The 18,941-nt window shown below is 45.4% G+C and overlaps 1 long non-coding RNA gene and 1 pseudogene across 1 annotated transcript; both read left to right on the forward strand.

Annotated features, from left to right (window-relative positions):
* The first annotated feature begins 224 nt into the window (after nt 1-224).
* LOC135903183 (uncharacterized) lies at nt 225-1,544 on the forward strand (annotated as a pseudogene).
* An 11,351-nt stretch (nt 1,545-12,895) lies between these two features.
* Nucleotides 12,896-17,807, forward strand: LOC135903250 (uncharacterized). Its single transcript, XR_010564766.2, has 3 exons — nt 12,896-13,003; nt 16,270-16,352; nt 16,870-17,807. It is a non-coding gene; the product is annotated as an uncharacterized lncRNA (long non-coding RNA).
* The last annotated feature ends 1,134 nt before the right edge of the window (nt 17,808-18,941 follow it).

The following is an 18,941-nucleotide window of genomic DNA, read 5'->3' on the forward strand; positions in this document are numbered from 1 at the left end:
CCGATTTTCTTATGCATTCCTACTTGCAGCTGCCCCAAGTGTTACCTGTACTATTGAATCTTCGCACGGGGAGTGTCACAGATTGGAGTGGCTAAGAAAAATGGGCGGTGAAAGTGCCAATTCTAGGGTCGGTATGCCTCGCTCCTGCTTTCTTTTTATTCCACGCTGAATTGTTGTAACTGCTGATATCTAATGTTGTCTCATTTATAGCTCTATCAAATGCCATGACTGACAGTCTACCTGTACGAGCTCCTCCAGAGGCCCAGTACATTTCTCCGGATGATGTAGGTGCTCTACAGGAGAGGATACGGCAATTAGAAAACCAGCTGCAAAGTACAAAGAGAAGCCTGGCATTTACACAGCGAAAGAAAAACAAAGCAGTCCAGGAAAACATCAACCTGAAGAAACAAATTGATCAATTTGTAGCCTGTGACCAACTCCAGTGCATGGAAAAGTCATCGACGAGAGGTGTGTGTTGGTCTCCAGCAACAATTAAAAAAACTCAAGGTTAGACTGTCCTGTGGTGCCTGTGGGTATTCTGTTGTAAAGGAACTTTGCACACCACTACCATCTGAACGCACACTATTAGGCACTTGGAAAAAAAACAAATTTTCTCCAGGCATGCTTCACGGCATTCTGCAGTGTGTTGCTCTTAAAGTAAGTGTGTATAACAGCGTTCATGATACATAGTATTAATATTCTCTACATATCTGCTTTCAGGTTAAGGTTAAGGTTAAGCTTCAGGTTAAGCCTATGGATGACCACAAGCGGCACGCAGTCATAATGCCAGACGAGATTCAACTCACACCAGGTTTATCTCTTGATCAATCGACCGGCCTTGTAATTGGCAGGCCGACCCTTCCGTTAGCTGATGAGACACTGCCAGAGGATGCTTTGGCTACACATGCGCCAGTTTTCATGTTAGGGGGTGTGACCACTCGGTGGAAGCAGACTGTGGCATACCATTTCCCCGGAAAATTCTTTTAGTTCTAGTGCTGTTAAGAACGTAATCATGAAGGTAATTGAACCGTGTGAAAAAAATTCCATCAACGTGGATGCAATGGTCGGTGATATGGGAGGTGGTAACCAAGGTGTTTGGAGGGAATTTGGAATAATTGTCGGCAAATACTGCAAAACCTCCGTCTCATGCCCGCACCCCTATGATACAAGTCGAAGGTTGTATTTTGTTGCCGATGTAGCGCATCTCTTAAAGAATATTCGCAATCATTTTACAAGAGGTCACTCATTTTTCTTACCAAGTGATATTGTAACTGACCATTACTTGCCGTCTAACGAGGTTAAGATTGAGCAAAAAAGATGCTTGTAGAGCTTGATGCGAAGCTTGATCTAAATCTTGCACTTCATTTGAAGCCAGCTTGCTTAGATCTTGGACATTTCGAAAAATTGAAGGTAAGCCTTGCCTATTCATTTTTTTAACTATGACACTGCAGCTTCAATTCATTTCCTAGTTCAGAAAATTTTACCCGTGGAAGCTCTGACAACTGCTTGGTTTTTCGAAACTGTTTTCAGGTGGTTTAAGTTGATGCCATCGAGAACAACAAAGCTTGCCATCAGCAAGCTTGATGAGGAAAAGTACGGCGAGACAGTTTCATTCCTTAATGCTGTTATTGACCTATTTCGAAGAGTGCAAATTGGCAGTGCAAAGAAAAATACTTGGAAGCCGGTACAGACAGGAGTAGTACTAGCGACAGCAGTTGCGCTCGAACTGCAAGAATACTACTTGAACAAAAAGGACTTTTTCTGGGTACTCCTAAGCAGATTCGGGCAAGCCGCATTAGAAAATCTGTTTTCCACATTGCGCTAAAAAAACCCACTGCCCAGGCCCCTTGAATTTCGGTGTGCCATTCGAGCTGCAACAATGGAACAGTTTTTAAAACCTAGCAAGAATAGCAGCTATGCCAGCGATGATGGATTTTTTCTGGTAGGCCTAGACAAAACAGATAGAAAGGCCAGTTCGAAGACAAAAGGCGCAGAGTTTGTCGCCCTTCCTGACGACATTCTTGCACTGAGCAATGCCGAGCAAGAATCATTAGACTACTACCTGGGTACGTTGTGAACAATTTACTGAAAATGAAAAACACAGTGTGCTGTAGCGAGTGCAAGGCAGCAATGCAATCAAACAGTGCTAATATGCCGACACAGATGAAATCCTACACGAACAACATTAATCTGGTGATGCCTTCGCCAGCAGTTCTACATTTATTGGAAGCTGCAGAGGGTTTGTTTCGTGCAAATAGCCGAGGCCTTCTGCCCAATAAAGTGCTTCTTGCACAGCTAGAAGCCTCTGCTCTGAACAATGTTCAGTCGGTAAACTGTTTTCCGTCTTGTCATGATGGTGAGAGGAAGCTGTTGAACGTGTTTTTCAGGACACGGTTGCACATTATTTTGAAGAAGGAAAATAAGTGCGCAGCTTCAAAAAGTGCAAACTTGAAGTGTGGTAGCCGTAGTGTGGGAAACCAAGTGGCAACAACTGGCGTTAAGTGAGAAGAGTTTAGTTAATGTCACGTAGTTTCTTTTATTGCTTCTTGCTCTCAGGAGCCTTTAGAGTTGGCTGTAAATTTTTTGCCTAGTGGTTATTCATTGTAATTTTTCCTCCGATTATATTTACGTTGTGATTAAGTACCTGTTGCTAGTTATCTTGTAGACAGTGCTTAGTTTAAATTCCCTGAAGATATCCCACTTTGAATTGATGAAAAAGCACCTTACCTTTTTCTGAATACGGGCTGCCTTTCTCAAATATGGACGTTCGCTGTAAATTCAGCTGTGTTATTTTATTTTTTTATCAGCAATGCTCAGTGGTTGTCTATTGTGCTTTAAATGAAAGCATTTCAGTAGTTAATGTGATTTAATAAACTTGAAAAACTGCATCCTGCCCTTGTTAAACTCATGCATGCGAAGAATGCCTATGTTGCTAAGCGTAATTATGCACACGTACTTGTGACTGCAAAGGCAAATCTGTAATGCATCCATGCTGCAAATAAACTGTTAACTTACAACTCGAATGTCGTTTCATATCCTTTTAACCTATATAAAACATCATTTCACTTGCTGCAATTTCGGCCGCGTCATGGCGGGGCGATCCTTTGCGCGATCAGGACTTCACTATATAAAGTCATGTCTCGCAAATGTTACTTCGGAGAGAGCGCAACCGTCCTCAGTACATGCATCTCAGTGCAACTCGGTTCGCGGCAAGTACGTCACTTAGTCAGTGGACGAACCAACCCACGATGAAGTGGTATTCGTGATAAGTCACTAACCTGAAAAAATTTACTCAAGCCCACTATGGTCTTGTTTGAGAGTGAGTTATGCATTGTTATCGCGCTCCAGCTTCACGCACGAATGCTAAAAACTTATCTTACTTTCTTAAGTACGCAGAGTCCAGACTCGAGGATCGGCTGCGGTATTTCTGTTGACGTTGAGACACGAGAAACATAATAGCACCGGCGCCCACCTCTGAGCCTTTGCGCACGCTTAGAATGGCAAGCACGCACGTTCGTGGCACTGTAGCTTGTAATACACTATCGAACCTTCAGAGCACCGATCTCCGTCAGCCTTTGTACGTCATAGCTGATACGCACCGCGAATTCACATGGTAAGGGCGGCGCGGATTCTTTAGGCTACTGAGGGCTTGCTGGAAGTCATGATGTTGGCATTCGATCGTAAACGTGTTATATACAACCATTCGCAACAAGATCTTGCGTAACGCGCTTAACAAATTGTGCGTAGCTAATTGTAGGGCACGCGATACATTCGCAGTCGTCAACGCACAGCGTTAACACCCCTTCAGATACTTGTTTAAGAAATAGTTATCAAAAAATGAAACGAAAGCTGCCGTAACTGAATTTGTATAACCGCCCGAATATGAAGTCTATGCTGTATACGAAGTTACGCGGAGCTAGAAAGCCAACGCGAGAGCCTAAAGCGCACTGCGTTGCTATGCATGCATTCACTCTGCGAAAGGTCTTCTGCGGCAGAGGAGGAGAGTGTCAGTACTTTACGAAGATTAAGGGGTGTTTACTAGGGTGAGGAGGCGCCACGCGGCTCCTGTTCCTGTTGCCATGACAACGTAAAGAATGGTGTGCGCCGCCATATTGCAAAAGCGTCACCCTCATAGGGCCATAACTGAAGGGGACCTTGGCGCTAGCGTTCACAGAGCGTCTGCATTAAAACAGCGAATGACAGCCATGCGGAGATTCAGCCCTGGTGGGACCGTACTTGCATTTCTTTTTTCGAGTGATTGGCTACGAGAAGCATCTGCAACAAGCAAGCGCCAAAACCTATCGTTTCGGAACTGCTGCGCGTCAAAGCAAAATAACATATTGGTGTTGTATTTCAGCGAACAGCCTTTGCTGCTGCGGACACTTCTGCATTTACTGGGCAGTGTGGGGCGGTTTGTACAGATTTCTTGTATGGCATGCTTGCGTACAAATGGGCGTATGTATATGTGCAGTTCCAGGTGACTTGTGGTTTTCTATGCGCTTTTTTCCTGTCGTCGCGAAAAGATGAACTAGATGCAAAGCGTATTCACGTCTGTAATAGGATACCAAACAGTTAATTACGCTTTGTTGTTTGTTAGGCCAAAACTCGCTTATTCCTGGCCTTAGGATGTCAGCTTTTATACTTTGACAGCTGTGCCTCTGTAAAGGAAGTGACTAAATCAAACATGACCTGTATTAGTTCAACTTACGCAAAGCTTGCTTTCTTTTGTCATATGATATACCCATCTGTCTGACATGCGTAACGTCCATTTGTTCTTATTATTGTGACTTGCGCTGCAATTTATCCCTTTATGAACGGCGTAATTGAATGAAATCTGACAAATACCTGTCTTACCTTTCATAAATTGTGCAAATATATCGCTCACTTTCAGTGTACGTGGATGGAAGGCTGTAGCGCCTTTAAACTGCCGGAGCATCAAGTTTAATTGCAACCTGGCACTGAAACGTGCGCTGCAAAAATTTAGTTTCTGCTTGCTAGTCGCGTTGTTTAATTAGAAATTTGCCTATCTTCTCCAAGGTAAAAAGAAAATCTCCTGGATGGGCGTTCGCATTCCTGTCGCCGACACGGACATGAGCCGGAGAGGGCAGCCACCCCCCTCCCCCCCACCTCAGGGACGCATGCAGGGGATACAAGGGCTAGAGTAAAACAGCTTCGCTGTGAATATTGCAGATTCCAAGCGTTGCAGCCACCGGCTTTAGCTAAGCTGGCGTTGGAGTTTCTGGGGAACGCTGTTCTTGTTTAATTTTCAGTGGCTAGCGCCTACCGCAACAAAAAACTGTAGTGCTCGAACATGAAGATCTGGGGTACGAGGTGCTCCGAGGTATGTGGAAAGGTGTAGTGTTTCCAGGACTTATATTTGGAAATGCGGCTGTTTGCTTTAAATCAGGGGTACAATCAGGACTCGATGGAAACGAAAGGTCAGTGTGTCGCCTCGCATTGGGCGCTCACGGCAAGACTACAATCAAGCTGTGCAGGGTGATATGGGCTGGACTAGTTTTGAAGCAAGCGAAGCTCGCAGTAAAATTGAGTATGAAGAACGGCTGAGGAATATGGAAGAAATTAAATGGGCTGGGAGAGTATTAAGGTATCTGTACAGGAAAAACATTGATTCACAGTGGAGGAAAAGAACTAAGAAGCTTGCCAGCAAGTATACGGCCTGTAGGGTGGGCAACACAGAAACAAAGAAGGTCAAGCGGAATGTCAGAGAGGCTGAAATAATCTCATGGGTGGCAGCAATGGAAAATAAACCTGCCATGAGTAACTACTTTAGAGGAAAAAAACGAAATCAGGAAAGAAAGAATTTATGATAACTCAAAGGGAAGCTCATTACTTTTCGAAGCGAGATTGGGGTGCCTTAGAACACGCACCTATAATGCGAGATATAAGAAGGAAGAAGAAGCATGTGCTTAGTGCGGCAAAGGTAGGGAAACGGAAACTATCATGTTTTATTAGAATGTGAAGTCGTCTGCCCAGCGGTTGAATTAGGCACCACTGGCCTTCTTGAAGCCCTTGGGTTCAGCGGAAGCAGGGGAAAAATAACATGCGCGGTATTAGGCATTAGAAAAAGGTGATTGGAGGATTGGTGGAAGAAGAGTAGGGAAACAACAAAATTCGGAGACGTACAAAAGCATGTTCGCTATAGAGGATCAGAAAATTTAGGTGTGGTAGTACATGGTGGTTTTTTTCTTTTTTATTGTTTAACCTAGGTAGGACATTAGGCAGTATGAGCATCCCCTTTGGAACGGGGTGGTGGGCTGCGCCACCAAGCTCTTGATTTTATAACATCCCTCCATCCATCCGCGCACAACGACGAAGGAATCACGATGACGGTATGATGAGAGCAGCTTGACGCTGAGAATACGACGACGACAGTTTGACAGCAACGGCATGTTGACGAAGGCGTGAGGACGACAGGAAGAATACTCTTGAATGAGAGATGACGGAACGATCATGACGGCATAACAAGCCGTATGACGACGATGGCCTGAAGACGCTGCAGTGACTATAATTGAATGAGGGAGACTTACTGACTATGATGTAATGATGACGACTGTATTACAAGGACGCGATGACGTCGATGGAATTACGAAGAAAGAATTACGATAAGGGAACGACAACCACGGTACGACGAACGCGACGTGACGACAATGGGATGACAATTTTGGGGTAATGACGAAGGTATGACGATGACGCCGTAATGGCAGAGTTATTGTCGTTAAGTCGACTGCATAACGACGATAGCGTGACGACAATAGTATGACGATACCCCAACAAAAAGATCTAAATAACTCGACGTGATCCCAACGGCAATGTGACCAAGAATGGGTGGCTACTTCTAGATAACGGCAACGTTATAAGCATGGCAGCATTATGACGGTGCAAGGACCATGATAGAATGACGATAATTGAACGACCATGATGGCATGACGACAATGTAACAAGGATGGCGATGTGACGAAAATGGCAGCAGGGCAATGTGATGACAATGGCGTGACAGAGATGGCATGAAGCTAATGGGACGACGATGACTGTATTACAACGATGACGTGACACAACGGCCTGAAAACAGTTAGATCAAGAAGTTGGAATAACGACAATTGAATGGCCACAACAGCATCACGACAATGGCATGACCACGAATATATGACGATCATTGTACGACGTAGAAACAGCGATGGCGATGAAATGACGACGGCTACTTGATAAAGATAGGAAAGCAACGAAAGGATGATAACGTCAAACGACGGTGGTGTTATGACGACAAAGTGAAAATGCAGTGACGTCGGACAAAATGAACGTAGTGGAACGATGGCGACGGTATCACAACAAAGGATCGATCACAACAAAGTAAAGAAAAAAAATAAAAATGATGGAAATATTAGGACGACGTGTTTCTGCTGTACCTCATGTCCGCGCTTAACTTTACATCATCTGCCGCCCAGCGTCGACTTGATTCGCGCCAAATCGGGTGCCAGTTTGCACAATGCCCGATACTGGAGAATCGTGCAACATTACATGTATATCCATAAGCATGTCAGCCGAGATACGGACCGCCTGAGCAGACGAAAGCAGCAAATATCCACGCAAAACCCGTGAGGGTAAGCGAAGAAATGTTCTTTGGTCGCAGGAACGTTTCAAACCACAAGCCACGAAAATTAAACCAAGGGGCACTATAACGCAAACGTATTCCAATGTGTTTTCATTCCAGAATCATCACACGTCAAATTTATGAGACCACGGGCGTAACCATCCGGCGGTGACCCACTGCGTTGTTTGAACCAGTCAATCAAGCGCGCTCCTCGTTTATAGGAGGTCACTTTTCTTTGCATTCAAAATAAATAGCATTGCACAGCTTGGCAGCCCTTTCTTATCCATTCGGCTCACGAGAGGCGAGAAGCATGCAGCAGTGGTGAGGGTTCCGGTAGGGTCGAGTTAGAACAGTGAAAGTAGACAACCGGAATAGGAGGGTGTTGCCAGCGGCTGCAATAACCACGCTTCCCCTTGCTTAGCTTGTGGTGGCTCGTCCAAAATCGCAGCGGGATGCAACCGAAGGGCAAAATGCCGCTAAAACAGATCCTCAGCGAAGTACAGTTGCCAGAGCAAACTCGTCAATGTGTCGAAAGTGTTCGACAACGTTACACTACCATGCGAAATTGTTTATTATGCGCACATAAATTAATTGTCCGCGGCAGCCCGCGAAGTCAATGTCCGAATGACAGCAGGCAGACAACCTGTATTCCTTTCCGAACAGGGCTGTGTCCGGCTATTTAAAAAAAATCCTTTTTTTGGTATATTGTTGCGCTTTTAATGTGTGCACGTAACTTTCATGCGGTGAGCTTTCGCATATTTAGGACTTAACGTGACAGGAAGGCGACATGGGTGCAGCCGGAAAACTTGCACATGTTATACAATAAATATATTAACATAAATTATCATTTTTAATATATATGTGTTCACAAGGCAAACAAGAAGCTCAGTGAAGTGGCCATCCCTTCAAATGTGGCTGTTCACGTCGCCAAGATATGCAACCTGTGTGCTCAAGTAGTCTTCTTTCGAGCAGTATTTAAGACCGCCTAATCGGCTGAATGGAATTAAGGAGGAAGTGCTATATGCAAGATATTTAGTAAAGCAATGTACAGGTCGGTTTAGTGGACGTCCATGATTGTATTGCGCTTAGTATGATATGGACGGAGGAAATAAAGAACCAATACAAAAGAACAAAAAGAGCACGTACGTGGCACACCTACCAACTCGTTTAACACTGCTACAAGCATGCTTATATACTCGTAAATTGTGAGTGAAGGGGGTGAGGGGTGAAACAAATACATTGTGCGCACACGTGCGTCACACGTGCATGCACGTGCATGGAAGTGCCATATATCTTTATTCTTCTTGGCTTTCCGCCAAGCGGAAGCGCTTTTTTGAACTAACTGAATTTCTCAAAGTAAATTGCGTTAGAATATTTGTAAAGTACGAACTAAACACAAGCTGCAGACATTACAGCCACGAGAAAACATAATTCTTTTACGCGGAAACACAAAATCGAAGCCCATTTCCATCTCCAGTATGAGGTCCGTATGAGTTGGCGCGGCCGCTAGGTGGCGGTACTGTTTTTGGGTGAGCGCAGAACAAGTTCCCGAAAATTCCAAGCCAGCTAGAGGATAACGCGGGTAACGCTTTGCTGCTATATAAGATATGATAAGATAATTCCATGTTATCATGCGGTCGGTCGGAACAGCGGACTTGCCCACCCCGCCCGCTGGCCCCGGCAAACTCGACCTCAATTTCGATAAACGTGAAGGGCCTGCGCGCTTATCTTTTTTGGCGTGATAGCGCCAAGGGCCCCGTGTCGCAGAAATTGCGGTGCCGGCGTTCGACGCCGAGCGTCCTGTGCCCAAAATCGCTCTACATATCTGCACGGCACTGTAGTTGTTTTTCTATCACTAAAGTTGTTCACACTTGCACTACATTCTTTGCAAAGTTATTCCCCGGTATTTTGAGAATGACAGCCCACAAACAAATGCAATGAACGAAAACACCAACAGGGCGTACTTTCGCGCTAAATCTTCTCAGACTAAACTATTCAACGTGCGAAACAATAACAGAAGGTCGGCCCAAGCAAGAGGCCGTGTTTCTAAGAGAACGCACCCCTTCGCGCATAGTGTTCGCGGCCAACGTTTCCCAGTAAACATTACGGTTACATAAGCTGCAGTTGCCGGGAAGCGTGAGAAATAGAGATATTTGAGTGCTATCGCGTTCCATTCTGAAAGGCGAAGCTTAAGCGCCCTCTACATGTTTGTTCGAAGTGCTTACCATATTTCTGGCTCTTTTGTTGTTTGTGCTGTGCCAATGTCTTTCGGTGTTATCTAGTCGCGGAGAGCATTTACACTGTTTGAAACATGCAGCACAAGTTCATGGTCCAGCTACTGACAGTGCCTACCAACATGGCTGCGCAATGCAAATGCTCTAAGCAACTACACAGCAACAAAGTCGCTGGCACCGCAAAAACGAAAAGACAGCGTGAAATATGAGAAGCAGTTGTGATAGCAACAGAAAAAGGGAAATGCATAATCACTAAGTCCATCACGCTCATCGAATCTGAGATCGAGTTTTCAAGGGCCAACGGGTGCCCACCGCACCATCACATGTCGCCACCTTCTCGTATCTGATATTTCACACCTACGCCCTCCCGCCCTTCTATCGCCATGAAGATAGGCGTAATTTTAAAGGTATTAAAGGAGTTCGCAGGTTGCGCCACGTACGTTGGCTTTTTCTTCTTTTATGTTCGTGCTGCAGCGTCAGTGTGATACTAAGCGCAATACAATCATGAATATGCAAGGCGCTTCATTTTTAAGACAATATCGACAAAAATGCTCTGCGCACACCGAACATCGCGTACTTGCGGCCGAGTTTCAAGGCGAGACGGACCTACTTTTCAGCTAATAACGTCAGCTTCAGAAGAATGCCCAGCAAACTTTCATCAATGAGCTTTTTTATTAGTGCCTTGGGGTCAATTGCCTAAATAGCACATTTCGTAGGGAGAGACATCTTCATGCACACCCATATGTCAAATGTCTTGAAAATGACACTTCATTTCCAATATTCATCAAAATTCAGAACTCAATCGAGCAATAACATTGAGCGCGCCCTGCTGGACGTCAGACGACAATGCCCCATAAAGAAGTGTGGGGCAAAGTTTAAATAAAAGCATCCGCAACAAATCCTGACACGGCACACGGCCACACATGCTTTCCAGGGAAAGCGTGATGTATCAGTAGCTGTCGCGTCTGGCCGAGGCGTTCGGTTTCCAACTTCATCGCTCTTGTCGTGATGAAGTGTTTCGTTCTCATATGATAGAGGCCTCCTTTTCTATGCTCCCGTGATGTTCGGTTTCAATGACGCCTGGATTTGCTGTTAAAATGCGATGACAAATATGTCGAATTATGTGCGGCTTTCAAAACCTAAAGAAAAAAATAATGTGCGCGTTATACGCGCCGAGTTTTGAAGTAAGCGGTCTATGTGCGTGTATATGTGTAGGACGAAAGTTCCCTTGACAGCCTTCCTGATTAATCAGCTGAGCTTACCCCGCTCTGTCCTATGCCAGTTGTGAAAAGGCACAAGTGAAATGGCACAACACGAACGCAAATACCACTCTAACGAGCGTATCTTCTCCGAGGCCCTCCTGCCGGTTTTACACTCTTCTCATTAGTCTGATGGCAATGACCGCTTCCTTAGAGAGTCGCAAAACTTTCTGGTTGTTAGCGCCACTCGACTCGATCATCATGCCGAGAATCCGGATGGCATCCACCCTCGGTATATAGCCTCCATTGTTTGTGCGCTGTTTTATTTCGCACTCGGCGAGTGGCTTCCATCCCTTTGGTTTGGGGCCTCTGTGCACACGGGCCTTTGGTGCGGCGAGCACCGAAGGTCCGTGGGCTCGAGGTACGGCTCTGTAGCATCAGTCGCCTCTTGCAGGGTCGTCTCTACCTGTCCGTCGCTGCCTCCCGTGCACCATGTGGTGATGACGTCTGCGTATGTGGTGTGACTGATACCGCCGATATCAGAGAGTCTTTTGCATAGAACAATCTTGATGAGATTAAAGATGCTTAAGAAGTGACTGCCCCTTGTGGCATCGCCGTAGACGCCAGCTTGATCATGTCTGAAGCCAGATCCCTGACATTAAAGGTGGCTTCTGTGTCTGACAGCTGTCTGGCTGATTCCCCACACGAATCGCCGAATGCCGCAGCTACGCGATAGCACTCCATTCCAAGAGATAATTAATCTGCTGCAAACATTAGGAGGGAACAGAAATAAGGACATTCTATCGTTCTATCAGCTCAGCTTTGCGCCATTGGCCTCGTCCCCAGTGCTGGGCCCGTCACGAAGAACGGAGATATTGCAGCCTAGAGATTCTTTGGGTATTTGCCTAGCGGCACCATTTTACTGGGTATATCGCCATGCCGTTGGGCATGTGGCATCGTCATCGCGCCGTGGTCATCACGCTGTCACCGTCAGGCCATCGTTGTCGTAGAGTCGCCAACATGCTCTCGCGGTCACGTGATCGTCGTCATTCGATTTATGTTATAGGGACGATGTCCGGCTACCGTCGTTATACTGTTCTCGCTTGAATGTCGTTGTTAACCGTGATCCCCGTTCCATTCATATCATTCCAACGCAACCATGCCGTCGTCATTCAACAGTACTTATGATTCTCTTTTCCTGCCAACCTCACCATACACTCTTCGGGATGCGTTCACTGTCATACCATCGTCGTGATGCCGTCGTGGTGGTTTCATCGCTGTCATTGCAGCTTCATTTCATTCGCTTGATACCGTCGTCGCCACGCCATTGTCGTCATACAATCAAATATCGTACATTCGTCACCGCGCCAGTGAGGGCTTTAGCTTCTCTGAGGGCTGTTCTTCTGAAAGCTATCTACCATATTTTGTGGTAACAGATGATGGCACCTACTACGATAACATCCTGCCGTCACAGCAAATGAGCCCTAAGCCGATCGCGCCTAAGTTGGTTGTGTTGCTGTCGGTTGTGTTGCTGTTAAACTGTGTAAATGATGTTCGAGCACCTTATAGGCGACGTTATATCGAGAGAAGTTAGCTAACCACAACAAAAGAGCTCGTACCACAGTAGTTTACGAGAGCACGCTGGCAACATCCTACGCAGTGATAATGAATTTCCTCGTGACTGACGCTTGCGGAAAAGAAGTCTTCAGGAAAACAGCCGTCAGCTATACCCTTGCTGATAAGCCGACGGGAGCGCGCTTGCACAAATGATATCATTGAAATGAAGTGTGCGCATCACAATCTATGCCATCCGAAGACAAAAGGCGCCATCTAATTGGTTTCAAGTCTCGGCGCAAACATTGAATGAGGCCACGTCCCTCGGAGCGGTCCGCGGATTGCAGACGAAAACCAAGTAGCCTTTCCGTCTCGAAAGTTACTGCGTACGAAGAAAAAAAACTCAGGTGAGAAGCAATAAGGTGAAGAGTTAGAATTCTGATTTACTCACTAGCAAATCATTTCTTCGTAATGTTGTTTCAATGAGCGCTGTAAGCTAGCTTAGTATTCAGGATGCCAACCAAGGAAGAGAATGTAGAAATAAGGAAAATGCTTTCTTTTCTATTCCTGTTCTAGCATTGTTCTTGGTCGGAGCGACAAAATTCTTGGTCGGTGCAACGCAACCAGAATATTGGTTCTGTTACCACAGTAAGCTAGCTGCATCCTCTGAATGTCATTTCGTAAAGAACATGTCAGGAAGCACGTATTTCTTTATATATCTCCATTGGAGTTAGTGCTAGTCGGTGCATTAAAGATTAAAACTCCTCACTTGCAGCGTTTGCCTAAATAGGCTACCTTTATGGTACTGCTAAAAGCTATCGCAAAAAGGCATATACAGTGCTCTGAAAGAGGAATGTATTCCCTATAATTATTACTAAATACGAAGGCAATGAGTAATCCACAAACAAAACGCATGCACAGAGTCTTCTTACCTTGGCAAATTATGCATTAGTTCACCATACAGTCGCCATGCTTTCTTTATCATACAATTCTGATGCCACTGCTTCCGCTCTATTGTCGGTCCTCCAGTTTCGCCATCCGACTATCGTAATGCCTACGTCGTTACGCTTCGTCATCCAGCCATACAGTCGTCGCCATACAGTTGTCTTCACACCATCATCGTAATGCGCTCATCGTCATGTCAGTGTCCTCGAAAAATTGCAGTACCAAAGGCATCATTGTACTGTCATCATAGATTTGTTTCTATGCCTTCGTTGTCGTCCCGTCATGGTCATTTTTTCCTCTTTATCATCATTATGCCGTTAACGTCACACGGTCGTGTTACCATTGCCATCACTTGTGAAACGCCATCACTTTTGCCACCGCCATCTAAACGACGTCGTCGTCCCATTATTCTCATACGTCGTGGTAGATTCCATAGACTTCATTCTAAATTCCTCATCCTACTTTCGTAATGTTGTCGTCATCATGCCATCGTTATCCCACAGTCGTCGTCATCCGGCCGCTGTTAATCGGCCGTCGTTACAATGACTTTCGTTATACATTTGTCTTTACTCCCGAAATGGCATCATGCCGTCGTCATCACACAGCCTTTGCCATTCTATCGAAATCATTATTTCGTCGTCATTCTATAGTAATTACACTGTCTTCACGTAATCAAAATTAAGTCGTCGTTTTTATGCTACCACCGTCGTTGTGTCGTTATCAGGCATTCGCTGTCATGTATCCGTTTTCACCCGCCGTGGTTGCTCAGTGGCTATGGTGTTGGGCTGCTGAGCACGAGGTCGCGGGATCGAATCCCGGCCACGGCGGCCGCATTTCGATGGGGGCGAAATGCGAAAACACCCGTGTGCTTAGATTTAGGTGCACGTTAAAGAACCCCAGGTGGTCAAAATTTCTGGAGTCCTCCACTACGGCGTGCCTCATAATCAGAAAGTGGTTTTGGCACGTAAAACCCCAAATATTATTATTATCCGTTTTCATACCATTGCCGTCTTGCCATGGCGCAGTGGTAGTCTTGCCATCACCGCTATACCAGCTTCACCATCCGGTTGTCATTATGCCATCGCCGTCATTTCGAGATAGCCATCTACTGTCATCTTGTTGTCGTCATCTTACCACTTATGTAGTTCCATCGATGTCAACCATTATTCGTCCTTCCATCGTCGTCACTGTGTCGTCGTCAGAGAGCGGCCGTCATGCTGTCATGCTCATGGGTGACCTTGGCAAGCGCGTGGCATTGCGAAGCGAGTCAATTCTGTGTACTGTGTACGCCGCTATAGCCGCAGCAGCCGAAGTATCTGATGAATATGTACTGCAGATGTGAATTAGTCGTGATTTAACAATGTGCATTCTCGTTACATTGCTTGAATGCTAATTGCATCAGGGTCCTCGTGAGATGGGTTGTGCCTCATTTTTTTTACATGGTTAAGCTAAACAATGCTTCTATGTTCGCTGTTTTTTATACTGCGCAACCATGAAAATACTAACTCTTATGATGCGAATTCGTCGGTCGGAGCTTATTCGGTAGTTGCCGACTGTCGCGCGACCTCTGTCGGCCGACCACGAGTGCGAATGTGAATATCTCCAAAGTGTAGCAGTTAGCTATAGGTAGTTGTCGTTGCTAAAAGTGCCTCGCGTTAACGATCGCCATATGAAGTGGAGTGGCGATATCTGAGCCATTTTCTTTTCGGTTTCTTGTGCCAAAAGCTGCAATTGTAAGTAAACTAGAGGCTGTGCTCCGGCATTCATAAAACAGCCATTATGAGAGATCATTTCAGTCAACGTTACAAGAAAAAGGATAATTGGTATGACAGCGTTTCTGCGAACTAATAATGTGTAGTTTTTTTACGAAGCACAAGTCCAGGATCTCTATAAGCATTGCATAGGAACGCATGAAATTATCATCTAGTGAGCTTAAAAGACCACTGACTTGTTGCAAACAGCCCTCAACTTCGAAATCGCAAGAATAATACTATGAAATTGTGGACTTCGTTTATCTGTAAAAGACTTCTACATCAAAACAAAGATTTTCGAAGAAATAAAAAAAAACATATTACATTCATTATGACCCACTGACGTTATTTCTTTCAGGGACACCTTTAGGTAATGGAGCATCGACAACCAGCACACCAAATAATAGACGGAGTGCCTAGGTGCATAAACATCAATGCAGACAGGCTAAGAGAAAACCTGAAATTGATGATGATGTGTGGTTTTTTGTGGCGCAAGGGCCAGGTTTGGCCAAAGAGCGCCATGACAAGTGGTAATGTTGACGATGTATTATGGAAGATGTGACTTGGCTGTAAAGTGGCCTAAAAATATTCGCTGTAAAGTGCGTAAAATTAACTTGTTATAAAATTATGGCGATGACAGATGACGAATACTATGAACACTAAAATCCATCGTGAAAGAATGATGCAGAATAGAAAATATATGAGATGGTAAAAATTGCCTGGAGCACTGTTGCCTCGCCAGAGCCCTTGAAACACAAGGGCCTAGAGGCACGTGCTACACGAAAGAACTATCGCAGCGCCATCCTCTGAAGAGAGGAGACGCTACGAACATGTTGGGCTAACAACATGCAACACAACATCTTTCAGATAACTTAGGACTGCGTTAGTGTCGAAGAGCGGTTCTGGGCCGAGTAACATTACAGGATGAAGGGGAATATGCTGCCGGTATGCTAACGGAAAATGTTTCTTTCTGTCAGATTCGGCTTTCCGACACTCCAGGAGGACATGGAGGACGGTCAGCCTCTCCCCGCATCTACCGCAGGTTGGAGGATCATTTTCAGTGAGTAAGAAGTTGTGTGTACCAAATGTGTGTCCTATTCTGAGGCGACAGAATAGGACATCTGTTCGCCGTGATTTTGTTACGGAGGGCCAAGAACCTAACTGTGGCTTTATCACGTGCAGTTTGTTATTTACTTCTGCGTCCCACTTACGTTGCCAGTGGTTTCGCAGTTTCCTTCTTAAGAAAGGCTTCAGGTCCGTGACAGGGACCGAAGCAGTAGGACTGACTGTATGCAATGAAATTGATGTGGCCATCTGGTCTGCTAGAACGTTACCCTCGATGCCCCTATGTCCAGGCACCCAGCATATAATGACATGCTGGTTAGACATATACGCTCTACAGAGGAGGGAATAGAGCTCAATAATTACGGGGTTTCTGTGTTTACAGTGTGACTTCAAGGCTTTTACCGCGCTTAAGGAGTCTGTAAATAAAATTGTTTTTTGAATATTTGATTTTCTGATATGTTTCATAGCCGACAGTAGTGCATGGGCCTCAGCCGTAAATATGCTTGTTTCAGGGTGCAGTACACCGGATTCCGAGAAGGATGGGCCAATGGCTACGTAGGACACCCCGGCATGCGACTTAGAAGCGTCTGTATAAAACTCTGTGCACGAGTACTTGTACTGGAGCTCCAAGAAGTGCATTTTGATATGTGTCTCTGACGCATGTTTAGTGACCTGTACAAAGGATGTGTCACATTCTATCAGCTGCCACTCCCAGGGTGGTACTAGCTTAGCTGGAGGCATTAGGCGTTGGTCGAGAACTGGGACATCCATTTCCGTGCTAAGTTCTCTTGCACGCAGTGAGAAAGGAAGTCTCACAGAGGGTCTGTTATGAAAAAGTGTTTCACATGTCAAGTCGTTAACGGTTGTGAAACACGGATGTTCCTTATTAGAGCGCACTTTCAGAAAATAGTTGAAGCTGATGTAAGTTCTCCGAAAATGGAGTGACCACTCATCGGACTCAACATACAAACTTTCAACAGGGCTTGTTCTAAATGCCCCAGTGGCCAGACGGATTCCCAGATGGTGCACGGGGTCTAACATCTTTAGCGCGCTCGGGGCGGCAGAGTGATACACTGCGGCTCCATAGTCTATTCGCGACCGAACTAGGCTCCTGTAAAGATTCAACAGGCACTTCCTGTCGCTACCCCATGTTGTGTATGATAGGATTTTAAGTAGGTTCATTGTTTTTAGACATTTTTCTTTAACGTGTTTTATGTGAGGAATGAAAGTGAGCCTAGAGTCAAGAATAACACCAAGGAATTTGTGTTCTTTGCTGACAGGAATTTGGTGTCTGCCCAGTTCTACACAAGGATCTAGGACCAGGCCTCTCTTTCTTGTGAAGAGAACACAAGCACTTTTGTGGGGGTTGACCTTAAATCCGTTTTCGTCTGCCCACTTGGAAACCTTGTTCAAGCCCTGCTGTACCTGTCTTTCGCATACTGTAAGGTTGCAGGATTTGAAGCCTATTTGTATATCATCTACGTATACGGAATAAAAAATGGCAGGTGGTAGTGAACCACGTAGCGTGTTCATCTTTACGATAAAGAGAGTGCAGCTGAGCACGCCACCTTGGGGTACACCAGTTTCTTGCGTAAAGGGACGTGAGAGTTCATTGCCGACTTTTACTCGGAAGGTACGATTTGTCAAATAGCTTTCAATTGTGTTCAGCATATTTCCACGGATGCCAATTTCCGACAGGTCTCGTAAGATCCCGTAACGCCATGCCGTGTCATATGCCTTCTCCATATCGAGGAATATCGATAGAAGAAACTGTTTATGTATAAAGGCATCGCGGATATTTCCTTCCATGCGCACAATATGATCGGTTGTGGACCGCCCTTCTCGGAATCCACACTGATAAGGATCGAGTATATTGTTGAGCTCAAGGAAATGTATAAGTCTGCGATTTATCATTTTTTCAAAAAGCTTACACAGACAATTAGTTAGAGCTATCGGACGGTAACTAGCCGCCAAGGAAGGGTCTTTTCCCTGCTTTAGGACAGGAACCACAATCGCTTCTTTCCATGTGGATGGGAGGTATCCCGAAGCCCAAATAGTATTGTATAGTGTAAGAAGTGTAACTTGTGCGTCAGTATGTAGGTGCCTGATCATGTCATACATGACTCTGTCTGGTCCCGGTGCAGTGCTTTTACATGTGTTCAAGGCAGCTCTCAACTCGGCAATACCGAAAGGCTGGTTATAGTGTTCATTCTGCCTGGATTTCCGTATGATTGGCTGACGTTCTATTATTTCTTTATGTTTAAGAAAGGACTGGGAATAATTGATTGAGCTTGACACACGCTCAAAGTGCTCCCCAAGTGAATCTGCCTGGTCTTGCAGGGTTTCGCCTTGTGTGTTTACTAAAGGGAGGGAGTATGTTTGTCGCCCTCTTATTCTACTAACCCTGTTCCAGACTTTGGCCTCATCTGTATACGAGTTGATACCTGTTAAAAAGTTCTGCCAGCTCTCTCTTCTGGCCTGTCGGCGGGTTCGCCTGCCTTGGGATTTTACTTTTTTAAAATTGATAAGATTCTCCGCAGTGGGGGAGGCGCGTAGCAACCCCCACGCTTTATTTTGTTTCTTA

This window comes from Dermacentor albipictus, chromosome 2, assembly GCF_038994185.2.
Source record: "Dermacentor albipictus isolate Rhodes 1998 colony chromosome 2, USDA_Dalb.pri_finalv2, whole genome shotgun sequence".
Lineage (NCBI taxonomy): Eukaryota > Metazoa > Arthropoda > Arachnida > Ixodida > Ixodidae > Dermacentor > Dermacentor albipictus.